Here is a 25,083-nt window from a genome sequence, read left to right as displayed (position 1 = left end):
TCAGCATCTTCGAAATGCTTTGCGACAACAACCAGTGCTATGTCGTCAGCGTAACCCACCACTGTGACTTCCTCCGGAAGGGGCAGATTAAGCACATCGTTGTACTCCTGGGGTCCGTCATCGGTGTCATACCAGAGACTCCTTTCAGTTAAATAACTATGGACGATAGCAGGGAGATAGGCGGCAATACCAACCTTCGCTAGGGATTTCCGTATTAGATTCCAATTGGCCGAATTAAATGCATTTTCCATCCAGAATTACTAGCACGCAATATTTGTTGGTACTACCCTTTCCGTGGATTGCATCTTCGGCCATGCCAGCAATAAATTTGATGGCATCAATGGTTGATCTGGCTTTATGGAATCCATACTGCCGGTCTGAAAGGCCGCCTTGGCTCTCAACAACCGGGAATAATCTATTATAGATTACTCGCTCTAACATTTTTCCCACAGTGTCCAAAAACATATAGGTCGGTATGAGGATGGTTCACCTGCCGCTTCCATACCGGAGGAAATATTCCTTCGGACATACACACTTCCAATAACTCAGCAAACATGTCCGGCATGGATTTCACGGCAAGCTTAAGGGCCTTATTCGGTACTCTGTCTACGCCCGGCGCTTTATTGTCTCCTATTCTATCGCAGATCTTCAGCAGCTCGTCTATGGTGACCGGCGGAATTTCCGTCACATTGAGAGGTGGTTGGAATATGTTGGTGCCCTCCTTTTCTTGGGGGAATAACCCCTGGATGATTTTCAGTAAGAAATTGGGACACGTGATCTTCGGAGATGAACGGCCTCTGAATCGTCCCATCACGATTCTATAAGCACTCCCCCACGGATTTACGTCCGCTTCTGAGCAGAGCTTTTAAAGCATTTCTTATTGCTTCACTAGATGGCGAGCTTCCAAACGCCCTCTGAGCTGCTCTTTTGGCTCGGTGGTAGGCCGATCGAAGGCCGGTCAGTTCATCATTCAACCAGTAGTTTGGTCTTCTACTGGGGAATGAGCACCTCCTAGGCGTGGACGCGTCACATGCTTTTGTGATGCATTGAGCCAGATGAACGGCTCTTTTCGTAGAGGCGTCTTCTTTATCTGGTTTATCTAACCACACCTTTATGAAGGTCTGCTCATCCAAAGATTTTGCAGACCAGCCTGAAATCTTTTTCGGTTTCGGGCATGATAGCTCTTTGCCCTGTGGCTCGACACATGTCTCAAAGAAAATCGCCTGGTAATCGCTGTGGATGTAGCGTTCGCTGGCGCACCAGGACATACCACGCGCCAGCGCAGGGCTGAAAAAGATCAGGTCTACAACCGAGCCTGACATTTCTGAAAGGTGTTTACAGCACCTTCGTTAGCCAAAACTATGTTCATCTGCGCAAATGCTTCTAATAAACTGAGTCCCTTAGCATTTGATTCTCTACTACCCCACTCTAGGGTCCAAGCATTGAAATCGCCAGCAATCACCTTTGGGCTTCGTCCCCTTGCGTCGAGATCAAGATTATGAAGCATTTGCTCGAATTCAGACAGTGTCAAACTTGGTGAAGCGCAGCAGCTGTATACATATACACTACTTATTTTCGCCCACACAAAGCCACTGGCTACCTGACTGGCAGTACATTGTATGGCTTGTCGACCGCAAGCCCATATCGCCACTCCACCAGTCGAATTTGTGACCCATATGCAACCGTGACGGTGTCTATACGGTTCACTTATGATGGCGATTTCCATGTCAGATTCGAACGTGGTCTGCTCAAGTATCCTCAATCCTGAGCGACCCTCCAATGATTCAGGTTTATTTGAATAAACCTCATTTTCTCATTGCAGTGAGCGCCTTCCTAAATTCGGGACATTTGCCGCTTCCGGCAATATGCCGGTTATTCTGTCCCTCTTTTATTTTGCACAATAGGCATTTGGGGTCCCTATTGCACTCTCTGGCAATATGACCTTTCTCCCCACACCTCCTGCATTGATAGAATCGATGAATGCTGCTGGTGCATGCCTTCGCGAAGTGCCCAAACATGAGGCATTTAAAGCACCTCTTTAGTGAAGCTTGTTCTATTAAACGGCGGACAACACATCTGCTGAACTTTTTCGGTGGCTAACAACATCTGCGCTACTTTCGCTGGTACTCGTATGGTGGCCGTTTGAGTGCCACCATAGGCTTTTCGTAAGTTCACAACAGACTCCTCGGCAAGTTCTTTCAACTTGAATTGCTCCTTCAGAGCAGAACAAATTTCTCCTTTCGATGTCACTTCATCGAGATCCTTACATTGTATGTAGATCTCATGCTTTTGGGCTTGGCATTCTCCCCGAGTGAGTTTTTCCCTTAAGTGCGAAAGTCATCAGTTTTGCCTACGCTGGATCTATTCAGCTCGAACATGAAATCTCCTTTCTTGGTTCTTCGGATTCTGTTCACATTTCCGCTCAGATCTTTTAGGTCGGGATCAGCTTTGACCTTTTTGAGTATCTCCGCGTAAGACAAATTACCCTTAGTGGAGATAACAATCGCATCTGGACAAGTTCGCACTTTTGCTTTTCATTTCGCATTTTTATTGGCAACTTTAGTCCATCCATCGTTTTCGTTTGTCTTGTGTTTCGCAACGCTGGTCGAGTTTCCCACATTCGCTGGGCGCTTTCTTCCTTCTGAGATGTTGGTGCTGGTTTTCAGAATGTTCTGTCTGCCTTTTTTCTTCTCTTAGGCGCCTGTTGATTACCAAGAGGATCTTTCTCGCGTACTCGTTTATTTCGCCGTGATTTGGTTGTCGTACGGTTAGGCGTCACTTGGGTTGCCCCAAGCTGGATAAAGGGTAATTCCTCCGGATACTTTTATACGCTCCTTCACTTCTTGCGTTAACTTATCTTGCCTGTACTTTATCCTTCATCGTCTTTAGCGTTGGTGGAGATCTCAAAGTTGATAAGCTTCAGTTGAATGGATCCCTTTCTTGTTCCTTGAGCACCTCCTGCTTCGCGCATCTTGAACTTATACGGTGGGTGTTATCACAGTTTCTGTCGTCCAACAATCTGCTTTCAGTTTATTTTTCTTTGGACTTGCTACTGGTGTTCTCGGTAAGGTCGTACTTCGGCTGAACACCTTCTTCTCCAGATCCAAATCACTTGTAACATTAGTTCATCACCAAGTTGTCCACCACCGAGGCACAGCGGTCGAGGGATATCGCCTCTGAACCGTAAGTTTCCTCCTTCTCTCGTCTTCCATGGTGGTTTTATGTTCTGGGTATCCTTCCCATAGCCATTTTTGTCTACGCACCGGAGATTAGCAAACACTAGTCTATGCACAGTCAGAAAAGGAAAGTGCATGAACACATATTTACACATTCATAGGTATGCCCCAATCCGCCAGCTGGGGTCGCGCCTGATGGGAGATCTGGCCACTTCTCACAGATTTGTCTGTCCGTCTGTCTGTCTGTCTGTCACAAGCACTTTTCCTAAAAACGTCTATACCGATTGACACGAAATTTGGTGGGAAGGTGGGAACTGTGAACCCCAGACATGCAGTGAGTGATATCCTCCTACGGTGAGATTTAGGGGGGTCCCCATACATCCAAAAGGGGGGTGTAAATTTTTTTTTCACCAAATATAGTCACGTTGGGTATCAAATGAAATGTCTCGGTTAGTACTTTTCGAAGCCGGTCCTTGTTTTGAGATTTGTTGGAAAGGTGGAGAATGGGAGGGGTGGAAATTGATGATTTCTTTAACGGACCCATTCTCAGAACCTACCCAACCGAACAATCTGAAAAAAAATCATGGAGCTGCCTCTGTATGGTGTCCAGACCTCAGACAGTATGTCCATATAGATGTCTGCACAAATTAAGTTAATAATAGTATATTACAATATTTTTGGGGAAATTGAGTAAGTTTAATCCAGAGTTATAAAAGTTGGTAGTAGCATAGAATATAATATGAGTCATATCTTCAAGTTTGATCAAAATCACACTATTAATAAAAATTTACTTTATCATGTAAATTTACTGCAACTAAATATCAGTATCACACTAAAGTGAGTAGTGTGCTGAATGCTAAATGCATATACATAACGGGCTACGAACAAATGGGATAGTTCTGCATTTAAATATACACACAGAAGAAACAAACAAAACCTTTCATATCAGAAGTGTCGAGCTTCGGGTTTCCCGACTTGTTTATGTGTTGCTCGCATTTATCCATCGGCTGATTTATACATATTGTCGACGATAATGTACTAATTGGTGTCAAGTTTTTTTGGTACTTCCTTGTTCAGTGTGGAGTCCTTCACAGTCATAAACCTCAACATAAATTCATCCTGGGTGGAGTTCCTGTTAGAATTTAGAAATGAAAAGTTTTCTAGAAGAAATTGATTGTCTCCAAAATTACTGCCGTATAGTAGTCGAGTACATGCCTATTATGTTGACATTTAAAGCCTATCTCAGGTGAAACTAGCCATTTTTAAGGTTTTGTTTGTAAAACAAAACCTTATTAAAATCGGTTTACTGTCTGTCTGTCTGTCCGTCTGTCTGTCTGTCTGTCCGTCACACGCATTTTTCTCGAAGACGGTTGTAGCGATTGGCACCAAATTTGGTAGAAAGGTGGGAACTGTGAACGCTCACGCATATAGTGAGTTACATCCTTTTCCGACGAATTTAAGAGGGGGGTCCCCATACATGCAAAGGGGGGTGTACATTTTTTTTTATCAAATATAGTCATGTGGGGTATCAAATTAAAGGTCTCGATTAGTACTTTTCGAAACCAGTCTTAGTTTTGACATTTGTTGAAAATGTGGGGGGTGCGGGGGGTTGAAAATGGTCATTTTTTTAACGAACCCATTCTCAGAAACTATTCAACCGAAAAATATGAAAAAAATCAGGGGGCTGTCGCTATATGGTGCCTAGGCTCCGAAATACCCTCCATACCGATACCTGTTCAAATAAAGTTAATAATAGTACATTGCTATAATTTTTAGTAATTGACAGGAAAACCCCCCTTAAGTTCACCCTAGAATCACAAAATTTTGCAACAATATAGGCTACAGACTAGAGCATAATCCTGCTAAATTTGGTGAAAATCGCACTATTACTAACAAAGTACTATTAGGTCAAAGCTGTCGCTTCTCTGCAAATTCGAGAGCATGAATGTCAATATCACTTGAAAGTGGCTAATTTCACATAATATATGCATATTTTACGTGCTATATGCTAATGGGACAAATACACACCCAAATCTCTTTATAAAAGAAATACACAAAACCTTTCATACCTGAAGCGTCTAGCTTCCGGTTTCCCGACTTGTTAGCACTACAATAGATTAATTCGGAATGTCTTTCTGGAACTACAAGTCAACGAAGTGAAGCCCAGCAAAATCTGCAATTTTTCACAAATACCATGTTCTTATTTCCAAGTATTTTCTTGTGCAAAACAGATAGTTCCTTTTTTTGCTTGATTGAATGAATTACAGAATATTCCATCCTCTAGGGTTTCCTAAGGTCTGAAAGGACAGCCACTGCAGCATATTTCCGAAGCATGAAAAATTCCACATATTTAGAATAATAAAACAAAGCTATGTGTATATTATAGATGTATCTCAGAATTAAAGTGGAAAAGACGAAACGTAAATATGTCAAAGGAGCAACGAATTCCTTTATAAATATGAATTTTTCTTCGGCTCCTCTGTAAGTAAAAGGATCTCCTTGCAGTGCAAGGAGCAGAAAAAAGACATGAATACTTTTTACTGCTATCAGTTGGCTTCCTTCCTTCCTTTTCTTCAACTGATTTCAGTTCCAATTCGGTGGTTTTTTCTCATTGCGTAACAACCAGTCGTCTATTGGAGGAGGCATGAATGGTATGCCTGGAGCTTGAAGTAAGAAGCAAATAAAAAAAATGCGAGAAAGATACCTTCCGATGCTTTGATACTCTCATTTCCTGATAGTCAAGGATAGCATACTTTATCGTTCCTCTTCGGCAGGTTCCTTCTAAAATTCCTGACAACACTGCCACCACCCAGTCGTCTGCCGTCCACAGTGCCTATCCTATCAACCTAATATATTCACTCGCATACAACCTCTGGCAAAGGACATGATTAATGATTGTGTCGAACATCGCACAAAAAGACAAATGATCTCCTTCTTAGAGTCCTGGCTTTGTCTCTATGTGCACAATGTATGCACGAATCGCCCCTTTTTTCATGTCTTAGTTGTTCTTTGGAATATCGTTTCCCTGCTCTGGTAACGAACTTAAATATGCTCCTGGCAAGTGTTACGTATTATCTATAATCCATAGTCTACCTCAAAATATAGGGTAAAATCTTTAGGTGTTAGGTGCCATATTTCGCTATGTGAGCCTGATCAGAAATATGCGGGAAGCTACTCTAGTTTACTAAAGCTATTTGCAAGAATTGGATTTTTTTTAAATGCGTAAAAAGTTAATTAATAACTATCATTGAAAGGAACATCAAAACTGTACGATAGCTTCCAGGAATCCGCCTTAATTGGGACAAAAGAGTGAAGTATTCGTATAGACTAAAAGGCAAGAATACATTTGCATAAGTACATTAGGGGGTAGACTCGATTGCAAATTCGGAAAATTTATTGAAACTCAATATTCGTGATCCGTATAAGGGCGAAGCTTTCAGATATAAGTGCCAGCCATAATGCGGTAAACCATGGAAGAAAAGTCCATGAACAGCGAGATTGATATCATAGTAAATAAAATCGTGAAAGATTATCGGATGCTGCTCCGCTAAATTGCACGATTAAGTCGCGGGTCCGTCTGGGCACTCATCCAATACGAAGCGATGCAAAGACTTCCTGTATGCATCATGTCCCATAAGGAACTATATTAGGTGTGTTTTTGCTCAACCCATCTCTCACTGTATGGGATGAATATGTGAGTCCAGCAGAGTTTCCGGATTTATCTCATGCCACCATCTCATGTACAGTTCTTTCCTAGTGAACTTCCGAAAAGCCAGCAGCAGACAGTCAAATTGGCTGGATTCGCCCTCCTTCCCTGGTAAAGAAAGTGTGCCTCATTTACTAGAAGGTCTAATCGAATTACTACCGCGTGAAACAGACTGTCTCACAGGATATCGTCCTGTATGCACTGCACAGCCTCGGCGTAATTGAAAGATGAACAAACCTTGCCTGCCTTTTTTCGCGCATAGTGCAGATGCCTTTTGAAGCTCAATTTTGCATCGACCATTACCATCAGATTTCTAATTATCGATTTTGAAACGAACTCGTGATTAGCAACCCGGATTTTGACAGTATGGTTTTGCCGCTCTGACAGATCACCAGCTAGCTCGATGAACGGAGCAGACACAATGGCTGCTTATATATTATAACTTTTGGGGTTTCAGCTGCATGCACAATTCAAATGTGCTTACAAATTACGCTGGTCTGATTTTGGCAGCCAACTTCAGGGCTTGGTTCGGAATTCCATCCGATTCATATTATCGCCAATTTGTCTACTGATTTCCTAATAGTTTCCCCCCAGTTAGCCCGGGAATCGAGAAGGCGTCTTTTTGAATCATTGGCAGAAGACCAATTTTTTTAATGTTTGCTCACGATTTTTTTATAGCAACCCTGTGAGCACGGCCCCACAGGTTCGTATTTGCCTGAGGATACAGCTGCCAGTTGCAATTCCGCTTACTTTCCTATGTGATTTACCGAAGGCTACTTCGAAGTATGCGGTAGTCTTCCTCCATTTGAGATTTTCTGGCTTACTTCTTGTTCTTTGGCGAAGCCTCCTCGTTTGTAGACACAATGATCTCAGTGAGATTTCCTGTTTCAACTAGCAGTTTCGTCTCCTTTTGTGGCGGAACCATCGTCGCGGCATTATATAGTCGCACGCCTCAGTTACCTGTGGGCAGATCAAACTCAGTCTTTCCAACAACGTTTCCTTCGGATCGTGACCCCCTTTTAAAGCCCCAAGTAATGTTCTCTCCTCGCGAGCTCCAGTGAACCAGCCGTCTATCTTGGGTTTTTCACTTTTGCTGTGCATTCGACCGGCGCATCATCAGTTTCTAATGTCGAAGTACCCCGATAGTCCCTGTGAATGTAGTGTTTAATCGCTCACCAGACCATCCGTCTCATTAACTGAGGTGAATCAAATCGACAATTGAGACTAGCCGCTGGCCTCGGAGTGTAAGCTCACATCTAACTGCGGGCTGGCACAATGTGCCATTCTGCGAAAACTTTAAGCAGGAGCATAACAGTAACAGATACTAACGCCGTTAGCAGCCCTTACAAAGCTACCTATATTTCTACAGTTTTCATTGTCCCTTCATAATAACCCCAGACTTATTACAAGGGCGACTGGATCGTTTTGCGCCAGCAATTCGATATCCCTAAAAGTTGTCTGGCGTCCTGACCATCGCTCCATCTAAGCCTCGTCTCCTTTTTCTACCATGAATTTTGCTCTTAAAAGGAAAGGCAAGATCATAGTCTTATACAGTAAGAGCTTCGACCCTATGGTGAGACGTTTCGAGCGAAACAGTTTTTGTAAGCTGAAATAGGCTCTGTTGGCTGCCAACAACCGTACACAGATATCATCGTCATAGCCGTTATCGGCTGTGATTTTCAACCCTAGATAGAAGAAATGTTCAGTGGCCTCAAAGTTTTAGTCCCCTGTCTTTATTTTCCTCGTTTGACCAGTATGTTTCGTATTGTTCGTTCTTTGTTCTTTGGCGCTCACTTTGCCACCATACCCTTCGCCTTCCTTTGTTCAGCCCGAAATCTCGCCTACTCGATCTGGATGACATTACGCGTTGTTCTTCCCATAATGTCAATATCGTCAACATAGACCAGTAGTTGGGTGAACTTGAAGAGGAAGTTGCCTCTTGTATTGATATCTACGTCGCGAGTCACTTGGGCCAGGTTGAAGAGGCACTTGATAGGGCATCCCCTCGTCTTAGACCGTTGTTGATGTTGAATGGTCGCGAGAGTGATCCCGCCGCTTTTATTTGGCATCGCACATTGACCAGGGTCAGCTCAGCTGAATTCTTTCATGGCCGTGTACAGTTTTACCTTGTGGCTTGAAGTCCACAAAAAGGTGGTGCAATTGACGGCCATATTCTAGCAGTTTTTACATAGCTTGCCGCAGAGAGGAAATCTGATCTACTGCTGATTTGCCTGAAGTAAAGCCAATGAAGAATGAAGAATGGGCCAATGTATTGGGCATATAGGGCTATCCGGTCTAGGATATAGCGTAGTATATCACTCACTATTCATCAACGTGGTACCTCTATAATTTCTGCACTGCATGATATTCGCCTTTTTATAAATGGGACAGATAATGTCCCATTGGCAGTTGTCAGGCTTTGATTCGCTGTCCCACATCTTGAGCATCAGTTGGTGAACCGCTTGGTGTATTGGTGTTCATATTTAACCAATTCGGCTGTAATTCGATCAGCTCCTGGCGACTTATTGTTTTTAAGCCTATGGGTTGCGTGGATTATTTCTAGCATGCTTGGTGGTGGCAGCGTTTGTCCGTCATCTTCAGTTGAGGGGACCTCCAACTCACCGATATTTTGTTGTTGGGTAGTTCATCAAAGTATTCAGCACATGGCACCAATGTTCCCATTCTCTCCCTTTAGTCTCGACATGGCGAGCATCGAGGTATATAAGGCTTCATCTTGTTGACTTGTTGATAAAATTTCCGGTGCCTGGTGGTTACTCCCTGTATTTTTCGAGTTCACAGAACTGGTGGTTCTTCCAGGTTTCCCTTTTTTGTTTGGGAAGTCGCTTTTCCACTCGACGGAGTTTGTGATGGATAGGTTACTATTCACTCTAAACTTTTCCGTTCGCGACGAATAATAGACTAAGATATTATCTTTGCAAGCCGTAACAATATTCAACATATAATTATAAACTTAGTAAGCCTCAGTTCTTGGGGTCATAGTACCAAAAATTGGTGAAGTCCATGGTCAGTAGTCAGAGAGCTGAATGAATTATGGAAAATGGGCTACCAAGAGGGTCGAGGAAGTAGTCGAAAAAGAGCTTGAAGACGGTTCGAAATTGTTTCACATTTACAAAAATTTGACTAACGTAGTGATGAATACCGCAAAAAATTTCCATAAAAATTTCCCAGGTGTACTGCATAATTTCATTATTTAATTTACAACAAGAAAACGCACATTCCGAATAAATAGAATAATTGTTTGTTGTGCATTGAAGAAAATTACCCTAGTGTAATTGGAGGTCTATCAATTCAATAACTAGCTCTTCTCGGATATCTTATGATTTACTGAGTTGCAGTTTGACCTTCTTATATGAATCTTTTTGGTTTCACTTACCTTGTCTTGATGGCGTTGAAGGATATACTGACAGGTTGGTACAAGTATTTGGTTCTCCTTTAAATTCTACATCGGCTGACCATATGAGCGATTTTAATATGGCTTCGATTGGGAGATTGGAGGAATTGGAATAAAAGGCGCTAGAATTTTGCGAGTATTTTGGATGGGATTCATGACTAAATCGTGTTCTTTTTAAGTGAGGGTCAGTTTCAGTGAGAGTCCTGTGCCCGTGAGAAGTTTTTATGAGTCGTCGCTCTGATGTCGCCGTCGTGTGAAATCCGATTTTCGACTAGTCCATCGATTTAATTTGTGGGCAGGTAGAATGACGCCGCCTCGGTTGGAAGACCGCACCTGTGAACGGCTCAAGTGTTTGCTGGATGAGGACGAAGGAAGGATTCCGCGCTAATCGATCGTCCGCCTAACTACCCAGCCAACGCCGTGCTTCTAGGATCTAAAGCATTGCCTTTGTGGCGGAGCGAGCAACTTTTGTGTCGGACACACGAAGGTACGAATCAAGGTGGTCATGACACTTCGGCGACAGAACCGCGAATAAAAATCGTCAGACTGACCTCACTGCTTTTGGTGGACGTACTTTTGAGGCAAACAACAAGTCGCAAAGGAAATTTGAAATCTAAATGCAGAAAAACATACATTTAGAACTTCAGTGCGGCTTAAGTGGTGCAAGTAAAATTTCTGGACAGGAACTGAGCCATATTCCTGTAAACCAATCCTTTGATATCTCTGATAGAGGAAATTCATTTAATTTCTTTTCGAATTTAAGTTCTTTATTTAATTTTCTTTGTGTTTATATTGTTTTATCCCCATTTATTTTTAATTTGTTTCCTTCAATTTTGTTGAAATGAGTCAAAGCTAGTTTCTTTTGATTTAAGGACTCCCTCTTCCCCTCCTGCTCTCTAACTCACAAAACTTCTATAAACACTGAGGCATCCTCACATATGATGGTCTGAGGATGCCAAGTCCGAGTGTGGGTGAGTAGGAACCCAAAGGCTTCTGCACCTGTGCATCTAAGGTAGAAGCACTTACTGGGAATGCGATCCATTGTGGATTTCCCTTTCAATCGTGGCACTCGGTTCAAAGTTTTACGGCTTCACGCGCCCGGTTGAGCTGTCTTTTTTGTTTGTGTCAATTTGTGTCAAATTTAAGATCAACAGAGAATCTTTTATTTGTTTTCAAGGTTCCGGCGGGGACCCGGCATCGGACAAGGAGAAGCGAAATTTTTGTAAAATAATACCTGAGGCATCGAAGTGTGCCAAGAACCTGCACATTCCCAAGCCTGATTGTCATAAAGAAAAACAAGCCCGTGTTGACGGAACACTTCGGTGGAGCTTCAGTGTTTGCTGGCGAACTTTTTTTAAGGTTTTGTGTGAAACAAAACCTTATTAGAATCGATTCGATGTCTGTCTGTCCGTCTGTCTGTCTGTCTGTCTGTCACACCCGATTTATTCGGAAACGGCTGGACCGATTGTCACGAAAATTGGTAAGAGTATGTGATCTGCCCTTCCCTTTATATGCAGCAACTGGCACCATTTTGTGTTAAGTTTAAGGGGGGCTCCCCATACATGTGAAAGGAGGCTGAAAATTTTTTTTTACAGAATGTAGCCATGTGGGATATCAAATTAAAGGTCTCAATTAGTATTTTTCGAAACTGGTTCAATATTTGAAATTGGGTGAAACATAGGGGAGTGAGGGCTCAAAATATGACCATCAAAAAGTGTAACAGGTCTCGTTCTCAGAACCTATCCAACCGAAAAATCTGAAAAAAATCACAGTAGTGCATCTCTGCGAAATCTAGGCCTCAAAATATATCCGCTTCCGATATCTGCACAAATAAAGTTAATAATAGTATATTTCTACATTTTAGAAATTTACCCGGCACCCCCCTTATGTTACTTCCAGAAGTACAAAAATTAGCATAGGTGTAATGAAGAGCATGGTGCACGATTCGGTCAAGTTTGAAGAAAATCCCACTATTATTAACAAAGCTATAGGGGGTAAAACTTTACAATTTTTTGTGAATTTCGTGCACTCTACAACCTGCATGACATCATCATCACATATCAATTCGTCAATACCACAACGAAGTAAGTTCCTATGAATTGGGTCGAAAAGGATTATTTTGTTTTAGTTTTTATTCATTTGTATGTGAATATCAATTATTCCAACGAGACATGTGTGTATATAGTATATGCGTGCTAATGGACTTTGCGGGTAGTGCCTAATTCAGACAGATATAGGAAGTAAATCGGAAATATGGGTACGATCAATTGATATACGCGCATATATGTGTACGTAATATCTACGGCTGTAATATGTACGTATGTCTCGTAGTTTGGAAAAATATGAAGGAATATGTTGGATTTGTAGCTATATACCGATAGAAAAATGTGCGTTGAAATTTTTTAGATAAGATGAACACAAAACCTTTATACCCGAAGTGTGAGCTTCCGGTATTCCGACTTGTTTTAGGTTTTGATATAGCTCTCCTCTCTCAGTCGTCTCCCGAAAGTTAGGATGCCCGTTTGACCATCGACGTAATGTGATTTACATTACGTCTTCACACATTGACCCCGTACTGCAAAGGGTGAAGTTCATGAATGCCGAGAAGAATAAATAGACTGATGTAAGGATTTTCAGCGAATTGCTGGACTGAAAGGATCTGAGGGTGCTCATGGACACTGAAACTCAAATTCAACCATATCAGTGAACTGCAGTGCATAATTTTCAAATAGTAGTAATAGAGCTAATTGCAATTCCCGCCAAATGGAGCATACAGTGAACACATCTGTAATTCTACCAGTTAGAAACGGATCTGGACGGGATACCGCAAACGAGAGAAGATCTTATACCGAAAACAGAAGAATGCCGCCCTTGAAAAGACTAAATCATTGGTGAAACGAATGCGACAATTCTCAAAGAAATCGATCATAAGGCAACTGAATTTTTTGGCGGTATAGTGTTGTCCAACATGTGGGATCAAAACTGACCCTGGAATACTTTTCTCAATGTTTTACACCTCATACAACTACGCTTATATCAAGAAATATAACGCAGCCTAATATTTTTTGTTGCTGAAATTATATCTAATTCTGGTACAAGAACCGTTAAGAGGAAGAAGCGCGTTGGATATGTTCGACGTTGTTCAATCATTCGCGGGTGAAAGGTTCTGTGTATCGTTTCGATAGTGTTGGTATATTGTGTGTGATACATGGAAGTACTACGAAGTCTCACTATTAGACAACCTTTGCTTAAAATTTGGGTTAAGTACCAGGCGACAAAAGTTCATTCTGAAACTCAAAATGGTGCATTTTTCCAGCTGAGGTGGGGTAAGTACGGTAGAAAAGTTCCTAAATGGGAGCAAGAATTAGGAAAACTCATTACATCGATGACTTATAAATCATACTTATAAATGCAATAATAATTATGACTTGGAATTTAAAAGGTGAATAAAAGAGGCTCGTAGAAAGATCGGGCCGGGATTATTTTTGAGGATACTATGAGGAACTAGAAACTGAAAAGAGACTTAAAAAATCTGCAGTCTTTTTAAAAGGGAAAGTTGGACTATCTCGAAAAACCGGATGGAACTTCTAGAAATTTAATAGTTACATCAGTAAGAAAAGGCAGAAGCTAGAGCGAACTCTGGCCTCTGGGTTACCTGCCTACTTCTGGAGGGTTTCTAGCTCAAAAGCAAACTAAGGTTCTGCAAAAATGTTCCACTTCTTAGATAAAAACCGGAAACGAGCTTTTCATTTGAAATGATATGCGACAGTAATCCCTCTGAAGTGTATGCGATCCTAGGAGCAGGAGCCTGGGTGATTTATGAGCAATTGACGGACAGCCCTGTGGTTGAGTACTTCAGGGATAACCATAAAAATCGTTGAAGAATAAAAAGCTTATTTGAATTCCAATTCTAGAATCAAATCGGGTGTCTTTAACATTGACTAATGCTACTATTAGAAACTAACAAGTCGGAAAACCGGAAGCTGGGCGCTTCAGGTATGAAAGGTTTTGTTTGCTTCTCCTGTGAGTATATTTGAGTGTAGAACTATCCCATTTGTACGTAGCCCGTTAAAGATATGTAGTTAGCATGTCAGATTTAGTACTTCAGGTTGTAAATTTACACGGTAAAGACAAATTTGAGCTACTGTAACTTTGTTACTAATAGTATGATTTTGATCAAACTTGGAGATAATATGCTCCCTATTATATTTTATACTACTACCAACTTTTATAATTCTGAGATAAACTTCACTCAATTTCCCCAAAAATATGATAATATACTATTATTAACTTAATTTGAATAGGTATCAATATGGAGAGTATTTTGAGGCCTGGGCACCGTATAGAAGCAGCTTCATGATTTTTTCCAGACTTTTCGGTTGGGTAGTTTCTGGGAATGGCTCCGTTAAACAAATCATCACTTTGCACCCCTCTCACTCCCCGCTTTTTTAACAAATCCCAAAACTAAAACCGGCTTCGAAAAGTACTAAGCGAGAGACCTTTCATTTGATACCCCACATGATTATATTTGGTGAAAAAAAATTTTACACCGCCCTTCTACATGTATGGGGACCCCCCCTAAATCTCAACGTAAGAGGATATCACTCTCTGCATGCCTGGGGGTTCACAGGTCCCACCCTCTCACCAAATTTCGTGTCAATCGGTATAGCCGTTTCTGAGAAAGTGCCTGTGACAGACAGACAGACAGTCAGACTGATATTGAACCGATTTTAATAAGGTTTTGTTTAACAAACAATGATTTCTGATCTGCGGTACGAAACGAATTCCATTCCACCTGAGTATTTGAATTCTGAATGGCGCACCATGTTAATCCCAACATCACATCTGTTCTCGGTAAGTTTCTTAATAGTTTTTTGTTGAACATAAATGGTAATACTCTGGCCTGCTGTCAACAGACAACAGTCTTGGTTTTAAAGGTCCCAATGTACGGTACCAAGAAACACTCGAATCTGTGAACACTCATGAATACAAATAATGCCATTATTTTATGCTATGTTTAGACAAAGTCCTTGTTTATCGAAAAGGAGAAGACGAACATTTTTTTCGTTGAATATTATCATCAATTCCCGCTTTATTAAGGAATTGCAGATATCCTGGTTTTCCGTCAAACTCCCCCAATTTGATAACGTTTTCGTCTAAGCCCTCTTCCCATCCAAGCTAGGCTTTGCCACGTCCTAGTTTTTCTAACAAACGTATTCTCCAGAATACTCTCCTTTCAAACATGACAAACAGATTGCGATTTTCACCCAAATTTTTAAGAACCCAAACCTCTACCACCACCAGTGAAGTGTTTGGCATGAAACAGTTTTTGCAAGCTGAAGAAGGCCCTTTTTGTTGGCAGTCACCATGCGTAGATTTCGTCATCGTAGTTAACGTTGGGTGTCATGTTCGACCCTCGATAGTGGATATTTTGAACGGATTGAAGTTGTAGTCTCCTATCGTCATTCTTTTCAACCGGTGCTATTGGATGGTGTATTTCTGAAAAGTTGATGGTCATATTCATGCAGTTTTTTCGTCGCTTGCCACTTCAGTTTGGCTCCCTGATGTTCTAGGCATAAGGGACTTTCGAAAATATTTTATAGAAGGTGCTCAGTAATATTCTGCCTCTGTAAATGCTGCAGTGAATGATATCTCCTTTGCCATATGCTAAACAGGTAAGTTCCCTTTATTAACCCTCAGGCAGTGATTCTCTGTCAAAAGTCTTAAGCTGATGAGCTCGGCTGTAATTTTATCACATATTCGAAGAATCCATGGGGGATACAAAGGACTTTCCCACGGTGGACACACTGTGTGCATTTCTTTTAAAAAGGCACAAACTACTGGTAGCAATCAAGATGCAGGTTCCAACCTCTCGTTTGTTGCTTTCTCAAAGCCTACTAATAAAACATGTTCCTACTGCAAAGTAGAACATTTACTATTTGCCTGCGTTGCTTTCAGGAAGCTTACGATTGAGCAAAGGTGGCGGTTCACGAAAGAGGAGAAGCCGAAATTGCCTAGCGCATGCCGACACCAGGAAATGCAACAGCATGAAGCGTTACCTCGTGTGAAACAAAAATCATTATAAACTACTACACTTTAAAAAGGACGTAAGTGCGAACATGACTAAGAATCGCGGAGTTCTGTTGGTTGTAGTAAAGGCGTTTGACGTTAATGGATGGTCCACGGTTTTCCTCGCTCTAGTTGATTCTGGATTTCAGACATCCATCATTTCTCTGAAAGCCGCATAAGGAAATATAACACGTTTACCTCAATTAGCGAAGTTGGTGGTATATACGCAGGAACCACTCGAAAGGGTGTATCCGTGAATATTTCGCCAATCTTCCAATCCAATTTCAATCTACTCGTGGAGGCCTAAGTAATTGACCCATTGACTATTTTCAAGGATCGTTTATCCATAAGCCGGAGTGGACTTCCAGTCTGGAGTTGGTGGATCCCGGCTTCAATGATAAATCGGCAATCAATCTAATCTTAGGAGCGGAGGCCTTCGAAGAGATTATTGGATGAAGTTTGAGGAGACTGTTGTTAGCTCAGGAAACGAAGCTAGATGATTCAGTTTGAGAAGATGCCCTTAAAGGACCAGAGCTACCAAAGTTTAGTAGTCCTTAAAGCAAATGGTGGATGTGCATCGCACCTCTGGGAAATTCTAAAAAAAAACATTCGAAAGTTGCTTCGATGAGATCCCTGCCCTGGTAAGAAACCGTAAAGCCGTCGTCGCTTGACTTTTTTTAAAAAAAGTTTGGGTTCAAGCCCTAAGCGAGGGTGGACCAGAAAAGAAGTAGTAAGTTGCTCCTCAATTGGTCCGGTCCTGCATTAAGTTGATGCGGACTTAGGACCCCCTTCATTCTCAAAACGAATATATTGATCTTGGAAACAAGCGGTACGATTTGCTGGGGAAGGTCGAAATGTGCATTAGCTGTCCGATACCTTCAGCTCAACCACAAAGGTTCGATCAGTATTCAATGCCTCTGCAATATCAACAACCAGGGTCAGCCTCGACTGTATACCAGACCAAAACTTCAAGATGACTTGGCGCAGAAAGCGTTCTTATTCTGTTCCTATCAGCTGAATGTCGGACCTGTTAAGATCTGGTAGATTCATGACGTAAGGCCTATGCATCAAGGGAAGTGGAGTTGCATTAGTTCATACAATATTTCCGGATTGCCACCTCCTGGTCTAATATGGAGCATTACGAAGGACGGATTTTCCTTAAAAGTGATAAAGTTTAACCCATCAAGGCTGACAAAATGATGCCTGCCATCAAAAACTGCAAGGATTTTCAACAATCAGGAATCGGTTGGGATGAAATTGCCTCGGACGGGATTTTGATACAATGGAAACGTTTTTAGGTAGAGTTATCGGTGTTGGAATCTATCCGATGAATCCATAATTCTAAGGATAATCGCTGCGAGCTTCATGAATTTTGTGACGCTTTCGAGACAGCATAGGCTGCTGTAATATACGGTAGGGTCATCGACTTCAGGGATAAATCAAACGTATCCCTATTCTTGGTGGGTGAAGCCGCTGAAAGCAAAGGTGCTCAGTGGAAAAAACGTCGTCACATCAAATCAAAAAAGAATCCTGCGGACTGCGTTTCGGGAGGCATCTCCCGTACCGAGTGGTTAAATCATCATTTGTGGTCGCTTGGCCCGTCGTGGTTTCTATATGGAGGAGTTTTCAAGAAAGTGGCCTGTTTCATGGGCATTGACGACCAAGGAAATCAGTTGGGGCGGTGTTCAACGGTTCCAAAGTTGGTACATGTCTCTTTTCATCTCTCGGAAGAAGAGAGCAATCTGCTCTCCCGAATATGAGCAAAGAGGCTCACAATCTTGTGGTTACTCCAAGAGCCAGAATTTGCTAATGAGATTGCCGACTTGAAGAAGGACCGTCCAGTTACCAATAGGCTACGAAACTTGCATCCTTTCCTTGACCATCAAGACTTTCTCAAGGCTCGAGGTAGGCTACTGAGTGCAGACATATCCGACGACCATAAATATCCGATTCTCTTGCGGAGAAATCATTATGTCACCTTCCTAATCATACGAGAAAGTCAACGCAATACCTTGCATGGTGGCGTTTCTAGGGTACGAAACTATGAGGACGCGGTATTCGATCCTCAACGATGATATGCAACAAGCTGCACAGATGGCTTATAATTAGTTCCTTGAAGTCTGTTAGACCACTAATGGAATGAATCCATTAAGAAGATACTTCACCCATTTACTATTATCCTCCTGCCCTTATTCTCAAGGGTAACCGATCTTTGCTACCATTGAGAACTTTGCCTCTGCTTAATACTGCAGACTGGAGCAGGGGCCTATTAGCCATCTACACCTACCGCTCCGCATGTCGTCCTGTCCAAAACACAAACTAGCACTTAAGGCAAGCAAACCTATCGATCAAACAAAATTGATCTGGGCTTTGCTGAATGTTCCATAAAGGTATACGAATAGTTCGCTAGAAAACTGCTTTAATATAGGGATTTTTTGGATCCAGAGGAATCTCCAAAGCGTTTTTCATCGTGCCATGTCAAATCCATCTTATTACGTCTACGAGATGAAATTTCGGAGCAATTTGAAGATCGAAGTGGAGTCCATCTGCCGCCGATACTTACTGCATATCTGTGACGTTTTCCGCGCTGTCCTAGTTGAAGTACGTGCTGAACCTGCAGATTATTCTACATTTCCTTAAACACTTTGGCTACATGGAAGAAATTATGGACTAAATTCTTTTTCACTATTTTGTCCAAAATTCAAGAATATGGCAATTTCATCACCGATATCGAGTCGAGGTTTTGTGTTCTTCGCGCTCCCATATTTGAGTAGTATGCGACCGATTATGATTCTCGAAAATTTCGGTTCATGGGTACATGGTTTCATCAGATTACTTGGTTCTGAGGCGATAACAAATCCACAACTTCGGCGCTATCCCAGGATGTTCGTGGAGTTGATCACCCCAGAAGTACGTGGTGCAAAGCAGTGAAGAGTGCGAATATTTCGAAAAGTTGTTGGGGGAGCACGTAGTCTCGGTGGGGGTTGTGTCACCCTTAGGGTTTATGACAACTTTGTAACTAATGAATTACTAAATACTAAATATCATTCTATGGTTTTTGTCTTCATCTATATAACATTAGGATAAGTAAGTGTAAGTATAATATATAGAATATGAAGCTGTCTCTAAACAAGTCCCCTCTCCCCTTCGACTAACATTACTTGAAAATATTCAGGTGAAATTGTCGATATGAGCAACCAAAAAAGCCGAGACCGAAATACAAGTTCCACGCTACTTTGCAGACCGAGCCTATGCACCAAACTGGTTGCCACGTTGCCTCCCTACAAGGACAGTTTTGAATTCCAGCAATCACTTCACTGCCGGCTGCAGATAAATTGATTTTATCAATCCTGGTCCATATTGTCGTCGCTGTTAAAATATGAAATCGCGCTAATAAATGAAGGCATACGATAGTCTGCAAGAACGCTTCGATGGACACATTAAGCTCACGCCTTCCATTATTTTCGATTTACATTCGATTGTAATCCAATCAACTTAACATGATTTCCGCACGCTCTATAAATTTCACTTAAAATATTTTTTTTTAATTGGATTTCGAATATTATTTATCGTTAATTTATTGCATTCCTATCCGTCATGTGGTTGAGCGATTTCAAATTGAATGGTAATATAAACTTTAACTACATTTGCCGAGTGCAGCTGTTGTTCCCTGAGGGGCTTCAGGGTATGCCCTCGCACCATTGTTATCCTTTCACCATGTCACTTCAGACTAGTTCGCTGTGCAACATGAATCCTGCGAACAATAATTATTATTTGACTGGATAACTTGGTCTAAATGGTTTGAAATTTGATAATGTTTTCAGGATAAATTAATAATGTTGCAGTTTGGGCTTTGTTCTCAATACAGTTTCAGTTTCAGGAGTGGCCCGTGGGAGTAAACGCACAAAGTGACATTAAAACCTATTGTTTCACTATTCCCGGGAATTTTTAAGCTTGGGGCGTGTTTGCTAAATGAAAACAAGCTACGAATATATGTAGAATTGATAGATATGAAAATCGCTTTTGGTTTATTGATTTGTAAATACCAACCACCACAATAAAGCGTTGTGCACATAAAAAGGGTATGTTACTTTTAGAATTTCTGTTGTGGTTTTCATTCATCATAACTTCCCGGGGGGATTCTGACCAGGGGGTATGACGTTGTAACTTCTTCTAAATATCCACCTTATCTTTCTTTTAATTTTTGACTTTCATATCTGAGTACTGAACAACAGATCGAAATGCTAATTAAAAGAGGAAGATAAATATTAAGGATATATATTTAAATAAGTTAATTGCATTTTTGGTAAGATTTGAAACAAACTTTTCCAAAGTCTTCGAATTAAACAGGTTCGTGGTGAGACTTTAGAATGGCGTTCTGTTTCAAAATTACACTCAGGTTGATGGGTTAATGGTACCGCAGTGACTTCCAATCATGTAGGACAACCTTATAACATTTTCAGAAACAGATAGTACGTTTGGAAAACTTCTGGGCCATACCCCACTTGCAAAGACAAACCAGAATGGTGGTCATTACGATCCTTCAGTCATATCAGTTAATTATAGGCTATATCAGTGGTATTGATGACTGATGTCAACCAGGAGGAAAGAGCAAACAACTGAATTGTGAGGAAAATTGACCTTGTGCTAGGAGCCTCAGGAATATGCGGAGGTTCTTTTAATTTTACTTGCCTTATACGAGTACATGTTATATTCTACGATAAATGTCCGGATAGCTAAGTGGTTGAAGCACGAGGCTCTCTTAGCAGAAGGTCGCGGTTCAAAGTCTCACTGGTGGCAGAGGGATTTGTATCGTGACTGAATTTGGGATACCAGTAGACTCAGTTGTGAATGATCACTTGAGCCAAATTGGGGCTGACCACATTGCCTCCTCAGTGTACTGTAGTGTATCGTCACGGTTTTGAATGAAGTGCTCTAATACAATTGGTGCCCAATTCAATTGGATTGTCGCCCTAATGATAATTCTTATTATACGATAAATTGCCACCATGCCAACTACCGTCAGAATCTGCTAGACTTTCCGATTGTATATATTTTCTCATAGAGACGCCGGCCTTCTCGCTGGAATGCCTATGGCGAACTCCAAAAAGCTCGTATATCATTCCTATTATTTTGGATAATTTCTAAATAAACTCAAGGTACTCGTGGCTAATATCGGCATACCAATTACTCATCTTTTAACAGCTCGATAAGTTCATTTATTTTTATCGCAAAATGTGGTGGTTTACTGAAAGCCGCTGCATTGCTCCTTATCTCTGTCAACGTCATCGTTTGAAGATCTGTGATCTCGCTGTGCTAAAATGTTTCAATCTAACTGTACACCTTACCATTAACTTCTAAAGTGCAGTCAGGGCTTTGGCTAGTAGGTCTTTTTTTCATTTGTTAGATATCTGCCTCTCTTTCAAGATTTTATTTATATACTGTCGAATTTCTTCTCGAAGATCACCTTTTCGTGGTGCGGGATCCTGAAGTAGTTTACTACTACATTAAGGTTGTCCCAAACCATGCATATGGAAGCTAAGGAACTTAACTCTTCAAGTAGTAAGAAGTTACAGGTAGCGGCCATGGCGCAGATTCTGGAAGCCTCACCAAAAACATGTCCCCCCTACGGAGAAATCAGTAGAACCCATGCTTTGACTCAATGAAAGCTGAGAGTGTGGGAGCTTTTAACTTGGAAGAAACTGGAAATCTGACTTCGGCCCGAAAAGGAAGTTTCGACAGAAGGGAACTTCAGTCACTAAGGAGGGGGAATGCAGCTGTCAGAACCTTCTCTTTCACTTTTGCCGAGAGGAAAGGGAAATTGGATACTACTGGTTCCGCGCTGGTATGTGAAAATGGAACAAAGCAGCCCGGACACATGAACCTGGGGAGCACCTTGGGAAAAGGGACATAAATGTAACTGCACCACCGACTGCGGTGTTCATTACCGTTTAATCATTATTAAGCAAATGGACGCAAACACGAAAGGTAGACACAAACTGGTGGTTCAAACTCACACTAGATGCACCAGACTCCTTTGTCCGTCCAGCGAGGATTCGACTGATGCGCTGGAAGGTAATTGAATCAGCGAGAGAAATCTCAACGAGTTGGTTCCCACCATTGGTATAGGGACACAAAATCGGAAAGGAAGAGAACGTATGTGCAAGCTACAGCCTCATTTCTGACCGCTGCCGTGGAAGTCTCCTCCAAGGATGGCAAAATGTGTGGAAAAAATGGAAAAACCGAGCCGCACTTCGGGCAATCGCAGTCTTTTTAGGAACCCAGTTTTTGGGCTATCAGGGACACTCACCATATAGGGCTTCATTTTTTCCCTAATAGACTGAAATCGAATCATATCAGGAAACTGTAGAGCATGATCTCCATTTCGAAAGCCAAGGACAATGATGATCTTCGACTCACGCAAGATTGAATAAATTGCAGTATCTTCGGCGCGGTTTTCAAAGTGGAGCTACGCGGGGGATAGTTTATATAGTCACGGAATCCCCATATAGGGGCTTGCACTGGCAAAAGGTCCAAAGAGTAAATCCTACCTGCTAATAACTTCTCCCACACCATTTATGAAACAGGTGGAAATGGAGCCAGGGACGAGAACGGAATTGACTTGATGCCAGTTTGTGTGATCGGATCTATGCAAAAACTGTAGACCAGTGTAAGTGTTAGGCGGAAAACAGAAAAATAATCAGACAAAATCTTTCATGAATGAGAATATGGGAACTTCTGTACTTCTAATTGGGCCAATTCTCAACGAAATCAAACACGAGGTGTCGAGTCTTTGGCGGTATGGTTTAAGGGAAACTTGGTCACAATTGTTTTTCATTACACATTAGACTAAGTTCATGTCGAAAAGCATAAAGATTTGTCATTTTAATCTGCAGCATGCCAAAACCCCCTTCTGTCTGCTGACAAAGTTGCTGGAATATCCCTATTTTTCTGGTGCAGGAGCCATGGGTTCAATCTAATAGCGTCGATGGCATTGAATTAGTAAAGGGGGCCAGGATCTTTTACGATGAAAGATCCATAAGACCGAGAGCTTGTGTCCTGATGCAAACGTAGGAGTGCAGTAATTGACCCGCAATCTGCACTTCAAAGATGTTACCCATTGCTGGGAGTCCGCCGTTACCTGAAATCCGCTTCAGCCGCCACCACGATTTCCGGGGTCGATCACACTCCTTCGATTCCCCACCATGGGCCTTTGGAGAAACTCATTCCACTGCATGGCGCAATGGTCACAATCATCAATGGCGTAACAACCGGTATCCGGTCTAGGCCTGCCTCTATAAGGAACTCCAGACATCCCGGCTTTGCGCCCAGGCCCCCAATTCGATATTCCTAAAAGATGCCTGGTGTCCTGGCCTGCGCCATCGCTCCCTCTGAGGTAGGGTCTGCTTCGCTTTCCTTCTCTACCCCCGCCTCGTTTTCTTTCTCTATCATAGTAGTTGTCCTTATATACTTTCCAGGCAAGATCATCCTCATGCATACGGATTAAATGACAGCCCACACGACCTTTTCAGTCAGAAAAACCGTTATAGTATCGGTCATAGATTTGGTCATTATATAGGTTAAGGAATCGTCCATTTTCATGTAGGGGTTCAAAAATTCTTCCGGGGATTGTTCTCTCAAATACGACCAAGAGCTCGCCATTATTATTATTACAAAAAAACCCAGATCTCCGGGGAATAGATGAGGATTGGCAAGATTATTGTCTTGCGCAATAAATACTTTGACCTAACTGTGAGCCATTTAGAATAGAACAGTTTTTGTAAGCTGAAATAGGCTCCATTGGTTTGTAACGTTAGTGCGCGGATTTCATCGTTATAACTGTTTGCGACTGTGATATTCAACCCTAGATAGGAGAAATTATCGACCCTCTCAAAGTTGTAGTCTCCTATCTTATTGTTTTTATTTTACCAGTGTAATTTGATGTTGTGGTTTGTTTGTTTGTTGGTGCTGACGTACATTAAAGTGCAGCCTAGGATCTCACACCACCTTCTCAATCCGAAAGAAGGCAGTTTGTACATCTCGGATAGTCCCCCCATGATATCGACAGGGCCAGCATAGGCCAATAGTTGGGTGGATGGTGTCTCTTGCGTTAACATCTGTATCGCGGACCACTTTTCAAGGACCAGGTTAATGCGGATGCATAACAGGGCATCTCCGTGTCTTAGACCGTTGTCGATGTTGAATAGTCACAAGAGCAACCCTGCTGTTTTTATCTGTCCTGACACATCGGTCAGGGGCAGCCTAATCAGTCTTATCAATTTCGTCGAGATACCGAATTTTCTCATGGCCGTGTAGAGTTTTAGATTGGCTAAGCTATCATAGGCGGGCTTGAAGTCGATGAAAAGATGGTGCAATTAATGGTCATCTTCGAGCAGTTTTTCCATCGCTTACCGCAGAGAGAAAATCTGTTCTGATTTGCTTCAAGCGAAACCTCTTTGGTATGGGCCAGTGATATTCTGGGCGAATGGGGCTATCCGACCTAGCAAAAAAGCGGAGAATATCTTATAGATAATACTCAGCAACGTGATACCTCTATAATTGCTGCACTACCTATTATCTCCCTTTTTATATATGGGACAGATAATGCCTCGACGAGATGCGCATCGAGGTGTACAAGGCTGACTTTTTGATAAAACTTCCGTGCCTGGTGCGCTTTCTCCCTGTGCTTTGGAGTTCGTAGACTTGTTGGTTCTCTCAAG

This window comes from Hermetia illucens, chromosome 1, assembly GCF_905115235.1.
Source record: "Hermetia illucens chromosome 1, iHerIll2.2.curated.20191125, whole genome shotgun sequence".
NCBI classification, from domain to species: Eukaryota; Metazoa; Arthropoda; class Insecta; order Diptera; family Stratiomyidae; genus Hermetia; species Hermetia illucens.
Note: the sequence above shows the minus strand (reverse complement) of the source record.